This window comes from Phocoena sinus, chromosome 3, assembly GCF_008692025.1.
Source record: "Phocoena sinus isolate mPhoSin1 chromosome 3, mPhoSin1.pri, whole genome shotgun sequence".
NCBI classification, from domain to species: Eukaryota; Metazoa; Chordata; class Mammalia; order Artiodactyla; family Phocoenidae; genus Phocoena; species Phocoena sinus.
In genome coordinates this window covers 39,758,747-39,775,373 of record NC_045765.1, presented here as the reverse complement: position 1 = coordinate 39,775,373, position 16,627 = coordinate 39,758,747, and the positions used below count along the sequence as shown (strand labels likewise).

The 16,627-nt window shown below is 42.8% G+C and overlaps 1 protein-coding gene across 2 annotated transcripts in view; it reads left to right on the top strand.

Annotated features, from left to right (window-relative positions):
• Positions 1-16,627, top strand: part of SGCD (sarcoglycan delta) — a 418,608-nt gene that overhangs the window by 78,343 nt on the left and 323,638 nt on the right. The window lies entirely within an intron of this gene.

Here is a 16,627-nt window from a genome sequence, read left to right as displayed (position 1 = left end):
TAAGATGTGGGATGAACTAAAAGAAGGCAAAACCGGGGAACTGTTGACTTACCTTCTAATAGCAACTTTGCTGCTGGTGAGTTTTGCATTCTGGGCATGTCACTTAATAAGTGTCAGTTCTTGGCACTCAGAAACTAAACAGATAAGATCTGATTCCTGCCCTCAAAGAGGCCATATTCTAAGAACATATATCTAATTACAGTCATTTCTGATCTAGTGGTGCTTTGGGAGTAAGATGAGGGAACGTCTCATATTGGACACTTGAGAGGATTTCACTGAGAATACGATTTGTGAAGCAGGATCTTAGCAGAATAAACTGGCTTTCGCTAGGCAGAGGAGCATCTTGGCAGGTATGATGTGGTCCTGCCTGGACCAAGCGTGAGGAACTTCTGGACGAGGCAGTAGTGGGTGAAACAGAATTATAAATTAAGACCAGATTGTGATCCTAATAGTGTGGGAGGCCAATAAAGTTTATAAATGATTTTTTCCCCAAGTTGGGTAATGAGCTCTTCTTTATTGAACATATTAGCTTTCATGCCTGCAGAAGGAATGAATGGAAAGTGTCGGCATACCAGAAGATAGCTGGAAGACCAATTTGAGAATTACCAGGATGTGGAAGAGAGATTATGGGTGGGCGGTGAGCCTGAAATAAGTGATAGTGACCATTGCTTTACTTATCCACAAAGGACAAATATTTCCTCTGATCCGGGCCATACTATGACTTTTTGTTGTTGTTGTTTTTGGCGGTACGCGGGCCTCTCACTGTTGTGGCCTCTCCCGTTGCGGAGCACAGGCTCCGGACACGCAGGCTCAGCGGCCATGGCTCACGGGCCCAGCCGTTCCGCGGCATGTGGGATCTTCCCGGACCGGGGCACGAACCCGTGTCCCCTGTATCGGCAGGCGAACTCTCAACCACTGTGCCACCAGGGAAACCCCGTACTATGACTTTTGCAGACTCCAGGAACTTTTGCCTTTGTGGGCTCCTTCGTCCACGAAATGTATTAAAATTATATTCTGCAACAGTGTGGTATAAAAACCAGTATGCAAATAATATGTATAAATTATTTTCTTTCACCTAAAAGCTCATCTTTTTCCTTATGATTAAAAAAAAAAGAAACCATTTTTATGGGCCCTGGCTTTGTGCCTTCTGTGCTCAGTGTAGCAGTGAGCTCTACCTCTGCTCCATTCATAAAGTTAGTGAGCAAATCAGGGAACGGTTGGGTAAGCTCTTGGAAGATCAACACAATGCAAACTTAGTCTTTTTAGAATTCTCTTTGGATAGAACAAGCTTGAGTAATCACACTGTGGGGATGACCTCTTTGTTCATTGGCTTTATCAATGGATTGAAAATCGCAACACTGTCTTTCAAGATGTTTATCTTTTCTTTATTTACTGTATGAAGACATGTGTGTGATTGTGCAGGCGATGTGCAGGGTAGGTGTGTGTACATTGTGGAAGTAAAGGAAGACCAAATGGAAACAAGCAAAGGCTGTTAGTTCAAAGCTTGCGACAGCAAGGGAGTTGGCCACCATCACTTGTGTTTTGGCAGAGACTCAAAGGCAGGCAGAGAAGTAGGAAAGCTTCTGATATCCCTGCTTTGGAGACTGTTGGCATGAGGAAGTTGTAGGCAGACTAGCTGAAAGCTGGGCATGTGTGTGATTGGTTAGGGGAGCTTATTTGGCTTTCTTTGGTTTGTTCTAAGTTGGAAGTGGGAACACAGTTAGGGAAGCTGTCCATTGATCAAGTCCTGGCCATGTAGGGCTGATTGTTAAAGAAGTAATTGTTTAGCCTCCTTCATTGTCACTAGAGATAACAATCTGACTTCTTACAAATCTGATTTACAGCGGGGCTGGCTTCCAGAGTGGGTTATTGTAAATAGGGGGTTGGTTTCCTGGGCAGCTTGTCTTGATTGTGGGTCACAGCTGTCTTTGTGTATATGGTCTGGCCACTGTCTATTTGTATATTCAGTCTTTCATCATGTATTGAGCCTTGGGCTAAACTGTGTCTCTCATCCTCTTAATACTTCTGTGAAGAAGGTAGCATTTGCAGAGAGGAACTGGATGGTAGAGAGGTTAGGTGATTTGGTAAGGAGAGGCAGAGTCTCACATCCACGTGTGTCTGTCTCCAAAGCCCGTGGGTTTACAGCTTCCTCACTTGCAAAGTGAGGAGGAGACTGACTAGATGATGAGTCTCTTCTAGGTCAAATTTGCTGATTCCGGACTGGGTCACAGGAGTATCTCTTCTCAGTCATACATAACCTTTGTGGGTCCTCCAGAGCAACTATTTCCTGCCAACCCAATGACATCATGACTTTAATTTAGGCATATCCGCAAGACCTTGAGTATGTTCATCTTTCTTCACCTGGAATTTGTGAAACTCAAAAGAACTGAAGTCCAACTACCTGGCCACTTCCCAGGAAGCAAGAGCTGTGGAGGAATTATGCTTCCATACTTCCCCAACCGCAGCAAGACATTTTCCCCTGGAACGATTTAGTTTCATGCACAGAGAGAGATTCGGCGCGGGTGAAGAGAATACACTATCATGTCATTCAGTCATGCCTGCGATTTCTCAGCTTCTCCCCAGTGCTGGAAAAATGATTAATTCCTTGGGACGGAAGCCAAGAAAATCATGAAAATAGCAAAAAATATTTCGACTGCAGTTGTAGAGCTCATAAACTTGTCACTGGCAGGATGAGAAAACTGCTGGCTTGCCTCTCATGAGCAGCACAACATTTTATTTATATGTGTGGTTTTGTGTGTGTTTTTATTATGGCAGCAAGGAGGGTATCTGGAGGGCTTTGGGCTTAGGGAAGCAGGGTGATGGAGTGAAATTCAGGGAAAATATTTCACCCCCTTGTTGAGCTTCTCAACTGTGGGATGCTCAGCCCTTTGCCAACGGTATTGATTGGTTAATATAGATTGAGTGTCCCTCCATGTGGAGCGTGGTATGTACTTTATGATATGGGACTTGTTGACCTCTGAACCGCATTGTTAAAGCTGTTGCAAGAGGCAGGCGTGTGTGAGAGACAAAGAAAGGAAGAGAACATTCTCACAGTAGTCATGAGAGCTTCTACTGATAGATATCTTTGTAGGTTGCCAGACCTGCTAAATGCTGTCCACGCATTATTCGATTTAACCTTCACTGCAGCCCTAGAGGTAGGTTACTCTTGTGGTTCCTATTTTGAGGTAATTGACGTTTAGAGAGGTTAAGTAATTGACCAATACCTATAGATAATAAGAGATAAAGCTAGGACTCAGCCCAAATACTCTGACTCCCACTCCTAAGCACTAACCACTAAGCTCTATTGCCTCCCCAAAACAAAGAATGCCTGGGCCAAAAAGAAAAAGAGGATTTACGTATCATTTTTGTCTGAGGCTTTCAAACTGTACTGTAGGAGCCTGACGGGTTTGCTAAGGAGTCTGGAGGAAAGGATATTGGCCAAGCTCCCACCCTTGCATCACCGTCACCGTCACCGTCACCGTAGGTGGCTTGGCACTTGTGTTATCTATTTGCTATCTGGACTTGTAAATTCTTTAGAGAGATGGTTCCTTTGGAGGGTGGGGAGCAAACAAAATTTAAAAGAACGAAAGTATTTGTTCTAGTCTATTGTCTTCATTTTAGAGTAGGGGTTGGCTAACTTTTTCTGTAAAGGGCCAGATAGTAAAAAAAATGTAGGCTTATGAGGCCCCTACATGGTTTCAGTTGCATATTTTTCTTTGTTTTGTTTTTTACAGACCCTTAAAAATGTAAAAAAAAAAAAAAAAAAAAAAATCCTTCGCTCACAAGTTGTGCAAAAATAGACCACAACTTTGAACTGGCCCACAGACTGTAGTTTGCCAAGCTCTCTTTTTAGAAGATAAATCCAAAGTTCAGAGAGGGAAAGTGATTTGCTTAAGGCTACACAGCTAGACCAGAACTCAGACTGTCCAGAATATCTGTGTGGGCCCCGCTGGCCAGACTGAACAGGTGTATCTTCACTGTGAGTCATGGCTCCCCAGACATGGTACTCAGGGCTTCAGGGATTCACATGCTTGAATGAGGTAGGTTTCCGCTAGCAGCTGAGAGTCTACGGAGAGACAAGACTCAAACACGAGATAAGTTAGCCAACAATATGGAAGCCTCCCCCAAAAGAGTGCATCAGTCATTGCTAGGAAAGTGCCTGACATTTCAAATGCTGAGTTCCAGTGAGGCAGGGTGAAGTGATCTCTGACAGCTCCTAACCAAGGGCAGGAGTTCCTTTGATGAATTTCTGGGCAAAGGGATCTTTTATTCTCCTACTCTCCTGCCTGTGGAGGCCTAGCTTGGAAACTATCCTGTCGCTGGCAGAGGAAGGATTCATTAACACGGTGCCCTTACTCTTTTCAACCAACATCCAAATCTTTTTAACCCCTTTTTACAAGTGTTCCAGGACTATTGAGAGCTGGCACTACGAGTTAGGTTAATATCTCCCCAAAGGCCCTGCCTGAAGTTCCCTTATCAGTCATTCCTTCTGCTCAGTCATTAAAGTTCTGAGTTTAACATGCAGCTGTGACATCTAAGAGACTTGACAGTATCAAGTGGTAGGATTGTGGGTATTCTTGTTCACATGGAAGTGTTAATTGGATTAATGTCATCATCCAGCCAGGCTGTAAGAGAAAATGCAGTTAAGTTTGATTTCAAGGAACAGAGAAATTGAAAAACTGGAGTGAAGGATGTGGTGAGACAGAGCAGGCCTCCCTCCAGGTCAGTTTGGGAACCTGTTTAGCACAAGAAGTCCTGTCTCAGGGAATGTTTCAGCGCCAACAGCCTGAACATCTGATCAACAGTCACGCTAGCCACATTTCAAGTCCTCAGTATCTGCATGTGACTAGTGGCTGTCATGTCGGACAACACAGGTAAAAAACATTTCCGTTATTGTGGAAAGGTCTATTGGATAGCTCTCCTCTGTTGTCTTTGAGCTTTTATATATTTTGACACTGTTTTAACAATTAGCCTCCTCTTACTAATACATGGGTCAGCACAAGATTGACACAGAGGGCTTGCTGAACCACAAAAGACAAATATTTCGTTGACACCTACTGTGTGTCAGGCAGGCACTGTTCTAGAGCCTGGGAATATATCAGTGAACACAACTGACAAAATCCCCTGTTTTAAAGGAGCTCACTGTACTTGGCAATGTTACTTGGCTATAGATTTCTCAAGGTGCAAATCCAGGCTATTGTTGTCTTTGCAGCAGCAATATCATTCTCTTTCACCAGTTCCCCAAACCTTAGCTACATTCCAAGCAGCAGGCCCATGGTGCCAGAGGCCTGACTTTGGAAGTTCAGAAGATCCAGTGGGTAACAGCAACCTAAGAGGAAACAAGCCTTTTGTGAGCACGTGTATGGCAGCTCCACTGGCCAGCTGTCTTAGTCTGTTTGGGCTGCTATAACAAAATACCACAGCATGGGTAACTTATAAATGGCAGAAATTTATCTCTCACAGTTTTGGAGGCTGGGAAGTCCAGGATCATGGCACCAGCAGATTTAGTATCTGGTGAAAGCACTCTTCCCAGAATGCAGACAGCCAGCTTCTCTCACTGTGTCCTTCCGTGGTGGAAGGGGCAAGGGATATCTGCAGAGTCTCTTTTATAAGACCGTAGTCTCCTTCATAAAAGACTTAAGCACCTCATGACCAGCGCTTCTCCAAGGCCCCACCTATGAATACCATATGGTTTAGGAGGTTAGGACTTCAACATATGGATTTTGAAGACCCAAACATTCAGACTGTAGCACCAGCTTCATTGATGACCATGACCTTTCTAAAGCCCTTGTTATCTTGGGACTTCCTGAAAGTGTGTCTGAGTGAAGTAGTCAGATTATATCTGCTTGGGGCAGCTGCTTTAGTCCCCTTGGCCAAGGCAGTGAAGACAAGAGGAGGATGAGAATAGCTTGCAAAGCAAATTAATGACCCAAGTCATGTTGAGTTGTCCGTTGTCCCTGTTCATTTGCCCTCACATGTTCTTACACAGTGTGCAGACTTCATATATAACTTTCCCCACATGTTCATTGTTGATCTGTCTTCCGTACTAGACAGTACATCCTGAGGAGGAAGGGATTATGTCTGTCAGATCTGCCATGGTATTCTTGGGGTCTAGCACATAGTATCATGCAATAAATAGTTGTTCTTGTCATTGTATGTTGCCAATTGTGCAATTAATATATTTTGATTTTTCAGAATCTGGTGTGACAATTTTTTTTTGTATTGGAGTATAGTTGATTTACAATGTTGTGTTAGTTTCGGGTGTACAGCAAAGTGATTCAGTTATACATATACATATATGTATTCTTTTTCAGATTCTTTTCCCATTTAGGTTAGCTCTGATGTGTATCTCATCAACTATAGATTTCATGGGACTTGATAGGTGTTACATGGAAAAGGGGTCTGGGGGCAGTTGTGTTTGGCTAATACGGCTTTAAATAAGCATGTTTCATTATGGCAGGCCTTCTAATACAGTGGATCTCAAACTCTCATGAGCATCAGCCTCAGCTGGCGGACTGTTACGACACAGATCGTAACTGGACTCCACGCCCAGAGTTTCTGCTTAGTAGGCCTGAGAATTTGCATTTTTAACAAGTTCCCAAGTGATGCCAATGTGACTGGTCCAGTGACTACACTCTGAGAACCACTGTAGAGATGTGTTTTTGACTCTCGGAGAAAAGATACTGTTTTCACCATTTCCCAAAAGTGTTTAACTAAAGGTCATCTTAAACCTAGAGTTTTGTCTGACTTTAAGTTATGCTGACCTAGTTCACACTCAAGAGTCAATGAATTATAAATTAACGTACTCACATTGTAAAAGGGACGTCTGGGCAGAGACCTATTTTGAGCACAAATGATGTGTTGCTGCTGGTAAAATTTAGACATCATTCCAAAATAATAAGGGCGGGATATCAGAATTTGCGGGAGGAAATATCAAAAAATAGTACCTATTCCTTCTAGTTATAAAATGGGCTTGAGGGACTTTCTGGTGGCACAGTGGTTAAGAATCTGCCTGCTAATGAAGGAGACACAGGTTCAAGCTCTGGTCCTGGAAGATCCCACATGCCATGGAGCAACAAAGCCCGTGCGCCACAACTACTGAGCCTGCGCTCTAAAGCCCACGAGCCACAACTACTGAAGCCCGCGTGCCCTAGAGCCCGTGCTGCGCAACAAGAGAAACCACCGCAATGAGAAGCCCACGCACCACAACAAAGAGTAGCCCCTGCTCACTTCAACTAGAGAAAGCCCGCACGCAGCAACAAAGACCCAACACAGCCAAAAATAAATAAATACATAAAATAAATGTATTTTTTAAAAATGGGCTTGAGCACAACCTATATTGCCTGGAAAAGTACTGTTTTATAACTCAAATCATGGGCATTATTATTGTTTAAAGCAACTCTGATGCTTCTTCTCTGTGGCTGTTCTAGTTTAAACACACACTGCTTGGCCCTGGCAACTTACAGCTTTTTGCCTCTTGGACTCTCCTGTGATTTGAAATGTCTTATTCATAAGTCTGCTGAATTCCAAGTATCTGAAAGAACAGATGGGGACGTAAAGGGATAATCAGCCCTTGCTAATATTGCTCTAAAAGGCAACATGTTTATATAAATATTTATATTCATATATTTTACTGCATTAGATTGAAGAGCTGCATTTGGGTCTGTGGGTTTTGAGATGGTGGAAGGGCAGAGGTGGCTGTAGAGGAGGGCAACACTGCGTGCTGTTTTTATGTTTACCGGGAGATGGATCAGTCACCTCAGCACTTACTAATCTCCTAGATGCTCTAGGTGGTATACAAAAGATAGAAGGCATATGTCTTGCCCTCGTGGAGTTTATCATTTGGGAAGCGAGACATACTCATCGGGTCATTAGGGCAGAGGTTTTTCAACTTATTTGTACAGCCGCTTAAGCAAACGGGCAGACAAAAAGCCAGATTCCTGGTGGGGGAGGGATGGATTGGGAGTTTGGGATTAGCAGATGCAAAGTATTATATATAGAATGGATAAAAAAAAGTCCCACTGTTTAGCACAGGGAACTGTATTCCATATCCTGTGCTAAACTATAATGGAAAAGAATATGAAAAAGGAGATATGTATGTATATATGTAACTGAATCACTTTGGTGGACACCAGAAATTAATACAACATTGTAAATTAACTATACTTCAATAAAATAAATTTTTAAAATATCCAGATTCCCAGGGCCCATCCTAGACTAACTAAATCATGTGTCAGGAGGGTGATACCAGAGAATATATATTTTTACCAAACTCCCTACTTGATGCTAATGACCAGGCAGGACTGGAATCCGTTGGATATCTTTAAATTTTTTGAATAATTAAAAGTGCTCTATTGTATACTGTTGCAATACGTAGCTCTTGGTATCGATGACCTATTCTGTATTCATTCAATAATTTAGAGTCTGTCCTATCCAAACGCGTTCTTTTATGGGTTGATAGGACTGAAAGGTGGGGAAGCTGGGCTGGGCCCTTGTTAGCGCAGCTGCAGAGAGCTGCCTAGTCTAGAGAGGGCATCTCTAAATCAGGCTAAGAGATGGTGACTCAACTGTCTGAAAGCACAGCACTGTGACAGAAGGAACCACGGGTGGTATCACTCCACAGTAGTGCACCAGTGTTGGTTTACTTACTTAAATATTTATCTAGAACCTACTCTGTGTGACGCTGTTCGCTGTGCACTGGTGACATGATAATAAGCAAAACGTGATCTCTGCCTTCTTAGGCCCTACAGTCTACTGGAGATTATATTATACATAGGAAATCAGTAGTCACGGTCTTCTCTTCCCCCTTTTAAAAAATTGTGATAAAATACACAACACAGAATTTACCATCTTAACCATTTCCCAGTGCACAGCAACCACCATGCTGCTTTCTATCCCTATAAATTTGACTATTCTAGGAACCTCATGTAAGTGAAATAATACAGTATTTCCCCTTTTGTGACTTAGCATAATGTCTTCAAGGTTCATCCATGTGATAGCATGTGTTGGCATTCCATTCCTTTTTAAGGCTGAGTAGTATTCCATTGTGTGCATAGACTGTGTTCATTTATCCATTCATCCATCAATGGACACTCGAGTCATCTCCACCTTTTGGCTATTGGCCATAATTTGCTATGAGTATTTGTGTACAAATGTCTGAGTTCCTGCTTTCCATTCTTTTGGGTATATCCCTGGTTGTGGAACTGCCGGATCACATGGTAATTCTGTATTTAATTCTTTGAAGAAATACGCTCCCACCCCACACTTGCCCCTGTTCATTCTTCCATCCATTGTGTCTGGTAAAGAAAAGCCAGGGCACTGCATTTCAGCTCTCAGAATAAGAAACTGAGACAAGAGGTTTCGAGCGCGGGATCAGGCGGCCTCTAATGCATCCCACCGAATCACAGTTCCTCCAGCCCTGGTACAGTTTTCCATAGTCCTATTGCCCTACCCCAGAGAGAAAGCTGCTGGTTTTTGAGAACTTGATCTCTGTTAAGGTTTTTCAAAGGCCCGGGGCATAGGCACTGGCAAGTTCTAATCTCAACTTTGCTCCCTATTGCACGGCAGCCCCAGGCAGGTCATTTAACCTCCACAATTCCCTGTATTTTCCGACTCACTGAGATGGTTGTAATGACCTCCCTTCAGAGCTAGTGATAAGGAATACATAACGATAGACTAAGGAATGTTTGCAAAGCCCTCTGTCGGATGTTCACTTGGCTGCAAGAGACCTTGGCTCTCTTGCTCCCCTGTCTTTGTGTCCATATCTAGAACTGCGATCCCCACGGTCAGCGCTCTCAGATGAATCCCTTGCTGCTTCATAGAGACTGATCTAGTTCTCCATGTTCATCTATAGTCTTTGCACTTAAACTTCTGTTCTTTGAAGGGTTTGTTCTTACAGATCCTTGGGGCGAAGATGGAAAAGTACTTAGAGGGGAAGGGCTTAAGATTTCCTACCATCTCTCATTTTCTCCGAATATTCAAAATTGAGCTCAAATTGTATTAAGAATGTTGCTTCCACTGCCTTCAACTTACCTGTGTGTAAGTGTGTGAAGTGTTTTTGTCTTCATCTGCACTTCTGTGTGTTTGACCCACACCATCTTTGATGCAGAACTTAGCACTTCTTTGCATTTGTCAAGGAAATTGCAGACACACGGAGAGTCTTAGAGAGGATTGTAGATTCTACTGAAGATTTCATAGGGGGAGCCAGAGCAAGAGCATCTCCTGCAGCAAAGACCTTGACATTTTCATCAGCTATGTCTTCCCTCCTAAGTCAAATCACATTGGGGACTGTCCCCACTCCTCTGCCTTTCTCCCCTAGTACATCCAGGATCTTTTTTCTATGTTTTTCCCTCCTGCATTTCCCCTCTTTCATCTTAAATTTCCCTTCCTCCCACTCCCCAAATCATACAGAACAGCATGATCACCCCAGCTTGCCCCACAAAGGGCTCTTCCATCTGCACCCTCCCTCAGAAGGCAGTGGTAGATTGTATATATATATTTTTTTTTTAATTTGAAATAAATTATATTTTTTTGACTTAAAACACACATTTATTATCTAACAGTTGTTGTGGCTTACATGGGTCCTCTGCTTCATGGTGTCTCACAAAACTGCAACTGTGTATCTGCCAGGGCTGGGGTCTCATCTGAAGGATCAACTGGGGAAATATCCACTCCAGGCTTTTTTCCACATTGTTGTTGGCAGAATTTATTTATTTTTCAAAGGTCACTTTCCATTTACAGTTATCACAAAATATTGGCTCTATTCCCCATGTTGTGCAGTACATCCCTGAGCCTATCTTATTTGCCCAATAGTTTCTGCTCCCCACGCCCCCACCCCTATATTGCCCCTCCCCACCATCACTGGTAACCAGTAGTTTGTTCTCTGTATCTGTGAGTCCGTTTCTTTTCTCTTCAGTAGTTTGTTGTATTTTTTAGATTTCACATATAAGTGATATCAAATAGTATTTGTCTTTTTCTGTCTTTATTTCTGTCTTTTATTTGTCTTTATTTCACTCAGCGTAATGCCCTCCAAGTCCATCCATGTTGTTGCAGATGGCATTGCAGATGGCAGGTGCAGTGTTCCATTATGTGTGTGTATATATATCTATCTCACATCTTAGTCCATTCATCTGTTGATGAACACTTAGGTTGCTTCCATATCTTGGCAGTTGTAAATAATGCTGCTATGAACTCTGGGGTGCATGTATCTTTTCAAATTAGTGCTTTTGGTTTTCTCAGACATATACCCAGAAGGGGAATTGCTAGGTCATATGGTAATTCTAGTTTTAGTTTTTGAGAGCCCTCCGTCCTCTTTTCCACAGTGGCTGCACCAAGGTACATTCCCACCAACAGTGTAGGAGGGAGGGCTCCCTTTTCTCCACATCCTCACCAACATTTGTTGTTTGTGTTCTTTCTGAAGATAGCCTTTCTGAGAGGTGTGAGGTGGTATCTCACTGTGGTTTTGATTTGCATTTCCCTGCTGACTAGCGATATTGAGCATCTTTTCATGTGCCCGTTGGCCATCTGCATTTCCTCTTTGGAAAAATGTCTATTCAGTTCTTCTGCCCATTTCTTAACCAGGTTGTTTGTTTTTATGATGTTGAGTTCTATGAGCTGTTTATTTTTTCATTAATTTTTATTAGAGTATAGTTGCTTTACAATGTTGTGTTTGTTTCTACTGTAGAGCAAAGCTATACATATATCTCCTCTTTTTTTAGATTTGTACATTTTTTCTTTTACTTATGTAAAAATAGGTTTTATACAACAATATAAAACCTTTCTCTAAGACTTTTTAAAGCTAACTTTTGTAATATCTTGATATAAAATCGTTGCTTCCTTTCTTAGAAGTAGAAACCCGTTTCCCCCCAAGATCCTCACCCTCTGATATTCACACCTTATATAATTTCCTCCATTTCAGTGAGAGAGGAACTTGTAAATGTGATGAGGTATTACCCCGTGATTGTGTTATGTTACGTTACGTTACATGACCTAAGGGATTTTGCAGATGTAATCCAAGTTACTAACCAGTTGGCTCTGAGTAAATCAAAAGGGAGATTATCTGGATCACATGAGACCTTTACATTCAAGTACAGCGATCGAAGACCGAGGAAGTCAGAAATTGAAAGTGCATAAGAGGAGATGGAGGGGACCACATAGCAAAGAACTGAGTAGCTTGTAGGACCTATGAGCAGCGCCCCAGCAGTCAGCCAGAAAGAGAACGGAAGCCTCAGTTCTACAGCTGCAAAATGCTGAATTCTCCCCCCAGTCACCTGAACTTGAAAATGATCTGAGGTCCAGAAAAGGACGCAGCCCAGTTGAAACTTTGATGTAAGCCTCTGCGATCCTGGAAAGCAAATCCAACTCTGTGCCTGGACTTCTGACCTCCAGAAAACATGAGATAATAAATAGGTGTTAATTTAAGCCCCAAACTCATGGTAGTAATCCATTACACAGCAATAGAAAATGACTATTTGACTTTTATTCTGGGCTTGCTTTCCTTTCATTGTGTATATTAGAATATTCTTGCTTTTTTTGAAACAGTGGTGCTAGTAGAGAGGAGGTTTTTCTATGTTTAATGAAATGGTTTTACTTTGGAGAAATACAAAGTTTACAAATCCTTGCAACTCTCACCTGCCTTATACGGTTTGTTTGGCAATTTTAGTCAACAGTGAAATCACCAAGTCTAGAAATCACAGATTGAAAATGTCCTTTCTCCCCTTGTCATTAAATGCTTCCCTTCTCCAAAACTTACTTCAAATCAACTTCTTCCCAAGGGTTTCTAGGTATTTCCTTTCCCTGAGAGATCTCCTTCCTCCCCCTGAGAAATCTCCTTCCTTTCAACAGTGAGTTCTTAACATCTGTGCCTGAGTAGTAACTTTTATTTTCTTGTCCTGGTAGTTTTGAATCCTGTGTAAAGTTCCCCACTTTTTGTCTTGCCTCCTCAGCTAGAGGCCTGCAGACAGGACCATGATGTGATGTCTGCCTCCTGTATCCCCCACTGAGACTCCCCTTGTGCCTGTTACACAGGGCATGCTCCCATATAAGTTTGGATTGATTGCTTTTACAAGTCGGGGACCAAAATGTACTAGTAAGTAAAGCCAATCAACTCACCTTTTGATTCTTTATCCATTCCTGTGTTTAGACATCATCCTGCTATATTTGGCCCCATTTTTGCTAAAGAAAACAAAAAGGACCCCTGGGCATACATCCCTCTTTCAGAGAGAGAAATAATTTGAGCAGTAGCTGGTCCGTGGCATTAAAGATTGAATGACCGTAATGTGTCCAGCCCATGGTCAGCTTGTTAGGAATTCTTTGTAAGGCAAGAAATAACCCAAGAGCCAGAGACCTTGGAGACAGCAGGGAAGAGGGTTGTCAGTGGTGGTGTCCTTTCTGGAGGCGTCCTGTTATAATTCCTGGGCCGGTAGCACAGGAACCATTCAGTGGCTTCTCCACCTCAGGGAAACATCCAGCATCTCAGGGCACGTGAGGCTCTCGGTCCCTTCCAGCCTCATCCCCACTGCTGTCCCTGTGCAGCTTCTGATTCACTTTTACTCACCTGCTGGCAGCTGTCCTGTGCCCCGTGGTGGCCTCTTCCGGAGTGAACTTTCCCACTGCCTCTTCCCCAGTCCTATTCATCCAATGATTTCTCCGTTTATCCTTCAAGCCTCCAGTCCAGTATCACTTCCACGCAGACTCCCCTGAGCCGTAGACTTTTTCACAGACGTTTACTGAGGGTTTTCCCTGTACTGAGCACTTTAAACGAGTTATCTCCCATAATGCTCTCGGCAGCCCGATGAGGCGGACGTTATCCCTGTTTTTACAAAAGATGAAACCACAACCTAAGGAGGTTACATTACCTGCCCAAGTTTTTATAGCTCCTAAGCCAGGGCTTAATTAAGCCTGGGGCTGTTTTCATCCAAAGCCTGTGCCCATAATGTCAAGGTCCTTCTCTTGACCTCCATGCTGTGTTGCTACCTGGCACCCCACAGCTCCTTCTGCATTAACTCTGGGAAAGTTCTCACGTCTTCCTGACACTATTTGTTCAAATCTGTCTCTGTCGTTGGTCTGTGAACCTCAGTGAGGCCGGAATCGTGTTCTCTTTATCTTAATGTATATTCTCAGTGCCTCAGTGCCTGTTAGACACACCTGAGCTTAATAAATGAGCAATTAAAATAATAGCAAAAGGAAATGGGGATGGAAGGAAAGAAACATCTAAGAGAAATTCTAATCTACTCTGAATTAACTTTTCTATGGTAAAGCCAGTAATGACCTCATTAGGAGGGCCTTGAATTCAGCTTTTGTTTCATTGAAGGGGAAAGGAGAATTGCAAGGAAAAAAAAATCTAACAGAGTTCCACAGAGTGGGGGAAATAAAGGAGGGAGGAGAATAAGTCTGTTTCTTTCTCGGTCACACAGGGGTTTTATTGTATCATTGATGTTTAATTGCACTTATTTTATAAATATTGGATGAAATCTGCTCTATGCCATTGTGGAGCATTTAGAGGAATGGTTTTAAGATATTCCACTACCAAATCTCATTTTCACAAACTTACCACCTTATGGCATCATATAGAACACACGTGGAAAAGAAAGATCTTTCCCTTGAAGCAGAGAGTGGTGACATTTAATACATGATTTGGGGAGTATAAATGTCCACCTCAGGGATGGTGATGTGGGGAAAGAGAAGCTGTACAAGGTAATATTTACTTTATATCAGCACTGAATATGTAATTTGCGATTATAAAATCATACCACGGCCTAACAAAAGTTCATCACTGGCCCCTTAACCTTCTTATCCTTTCATCTTTAAGTATGAAGGTTTCTCGATGATTTAAGCATTTCCCAAGAGGTAGGAGGCAGCCAGTAAAAACAAATAATGCAGCCACCCCTGCATGCTCCAGACTTGTACTACAAGACTTACAACCAAAGCAACCCTGGAAGCTTCGTTTTACCTCATCAGTTTCCTGAGCAGGAATCATGTTGGTTTTCATTTGCTCGGCACCCCGGTCCTGTGCCAGCTTCCTCTTTGTTCCCCTTCTTCCTGTCATCACCGCTTCTTTGTGTCCACAAAGCATCTTTCTGTCTTTAGTCATTCTCTTCCTTTCCATAGCAAAGGAAGCTGTGTCCCTCTTTTCCAAGGGTAAGACCACTCTGTCTAGGGAAGAAGTACAGTGAACATTGAGAGCCCCAGGGTCAGGTTTGCTGCTTGCAGAAGGTGATTTTAGGTGAGTTGCTGTGTTCTCCAAGCCTCCATGTCCACACCCGTAGATAACGGGGCCTCTCTGTTGCTTACATCTCTGGCCTCTGCCATCTCAGAGTTTCTCCCCAATGAATGGAGTTTGTATTCTCTTGGCAGTAAGAAGACAAACATCATTACACAGTGCCAATATAAAAAAATACCTAAAAACATACTTAATATTCCTTTATCCTTTAGAAAGAAATGAACTTTCCTTGACTCTCTGAGTCCTAAAGCCATGATTACTTTCTCACTTTGACTACATTGCAAGAGAAAACCCTTTTTCTCTGTCTCCACTGCCTCATCACCTATTCATCCACCCCTTAACCCATTACAGATGCCATTCTTCCTTCCTCTGTCTTTGGATGACCCATGACCTCATACCTAAATCCAATAGCTGTTGTTCATTTTTCTTTGCCTTTGATGTCACTGTAATATTTTACCCTGCAGTGGGCAAATTCTTGTTTTGAAACTACTCAGTGTTGTTCTGTCTTGTCCAATTGGGTGTGTCCTTCCTGTTTTTATTAAAGATAACACACTTCTTTTGGTCTCCCAAGCTTCAGAGCATAGCATAAACTTTGAGTTAGCATAACTTTTATTTACTTACGCCCAGCCAGCCACCAGGCCCCGCTGAGTCCTCATTTGCTGAGTTTTCCTTGCCTCCCCCTTCCCCATGCCTCCCATTCTGAAAACAGTTTCGTTGTGTTGACTTCATGCCCAGCCTCTTAATAGTTTTGTGGCCTTTGACAAACTACTTAATTTGTCTAAGCTTTGGTTCCCTCATCTGTAATAGGAATAATTAATAATAATAATAATGTTTTACTTCCAAGGGTTATTGTGAAGATTAAATGAAATAATAGTCCTATCTATTCATGTACTAAGTAGCCCATACATGTTAGCTATTAACTGCTCCATACCACTCCAGACCCCAGATAGGTTGTGTTTTTTGTTTTGTTTTTTTGTTTGTTTGTTTGTTCACTGGAATAAGAGGCAGTCATCCCTTTTTTTTTTTTATTATTTTTGCGGCACGCGGGCCTCTCACTGTTGTGGCCTCTCCCGTTGCGGAGCACAGGCTCCGGACGCGCAGGCTTAGCAGCCATGGCTCACGGGCCCAGCCGCTCCACGGCATGTGGGATCTTCCAGGACCAGGGCACAAACCCGTGTCCCCTGCATCGGCAGGCGGGCTCTCAACCACTGCGCCACCAGGGAAGCCCAGTCATCCCATTTTTAATTCTATTAGTATGCCTTCCTCCAGCTTCCCCCCCATGTGGTACTCTATAGACTCCAGGCACAAATACTAGATCAGTCTGAATACTGTGCAGTTGTGAAGGTTTTGGAAGAGTATAGGCTTTGGAGTTGTCAGCCCTTAGCTTGAATCCTTATTCTGCTACTA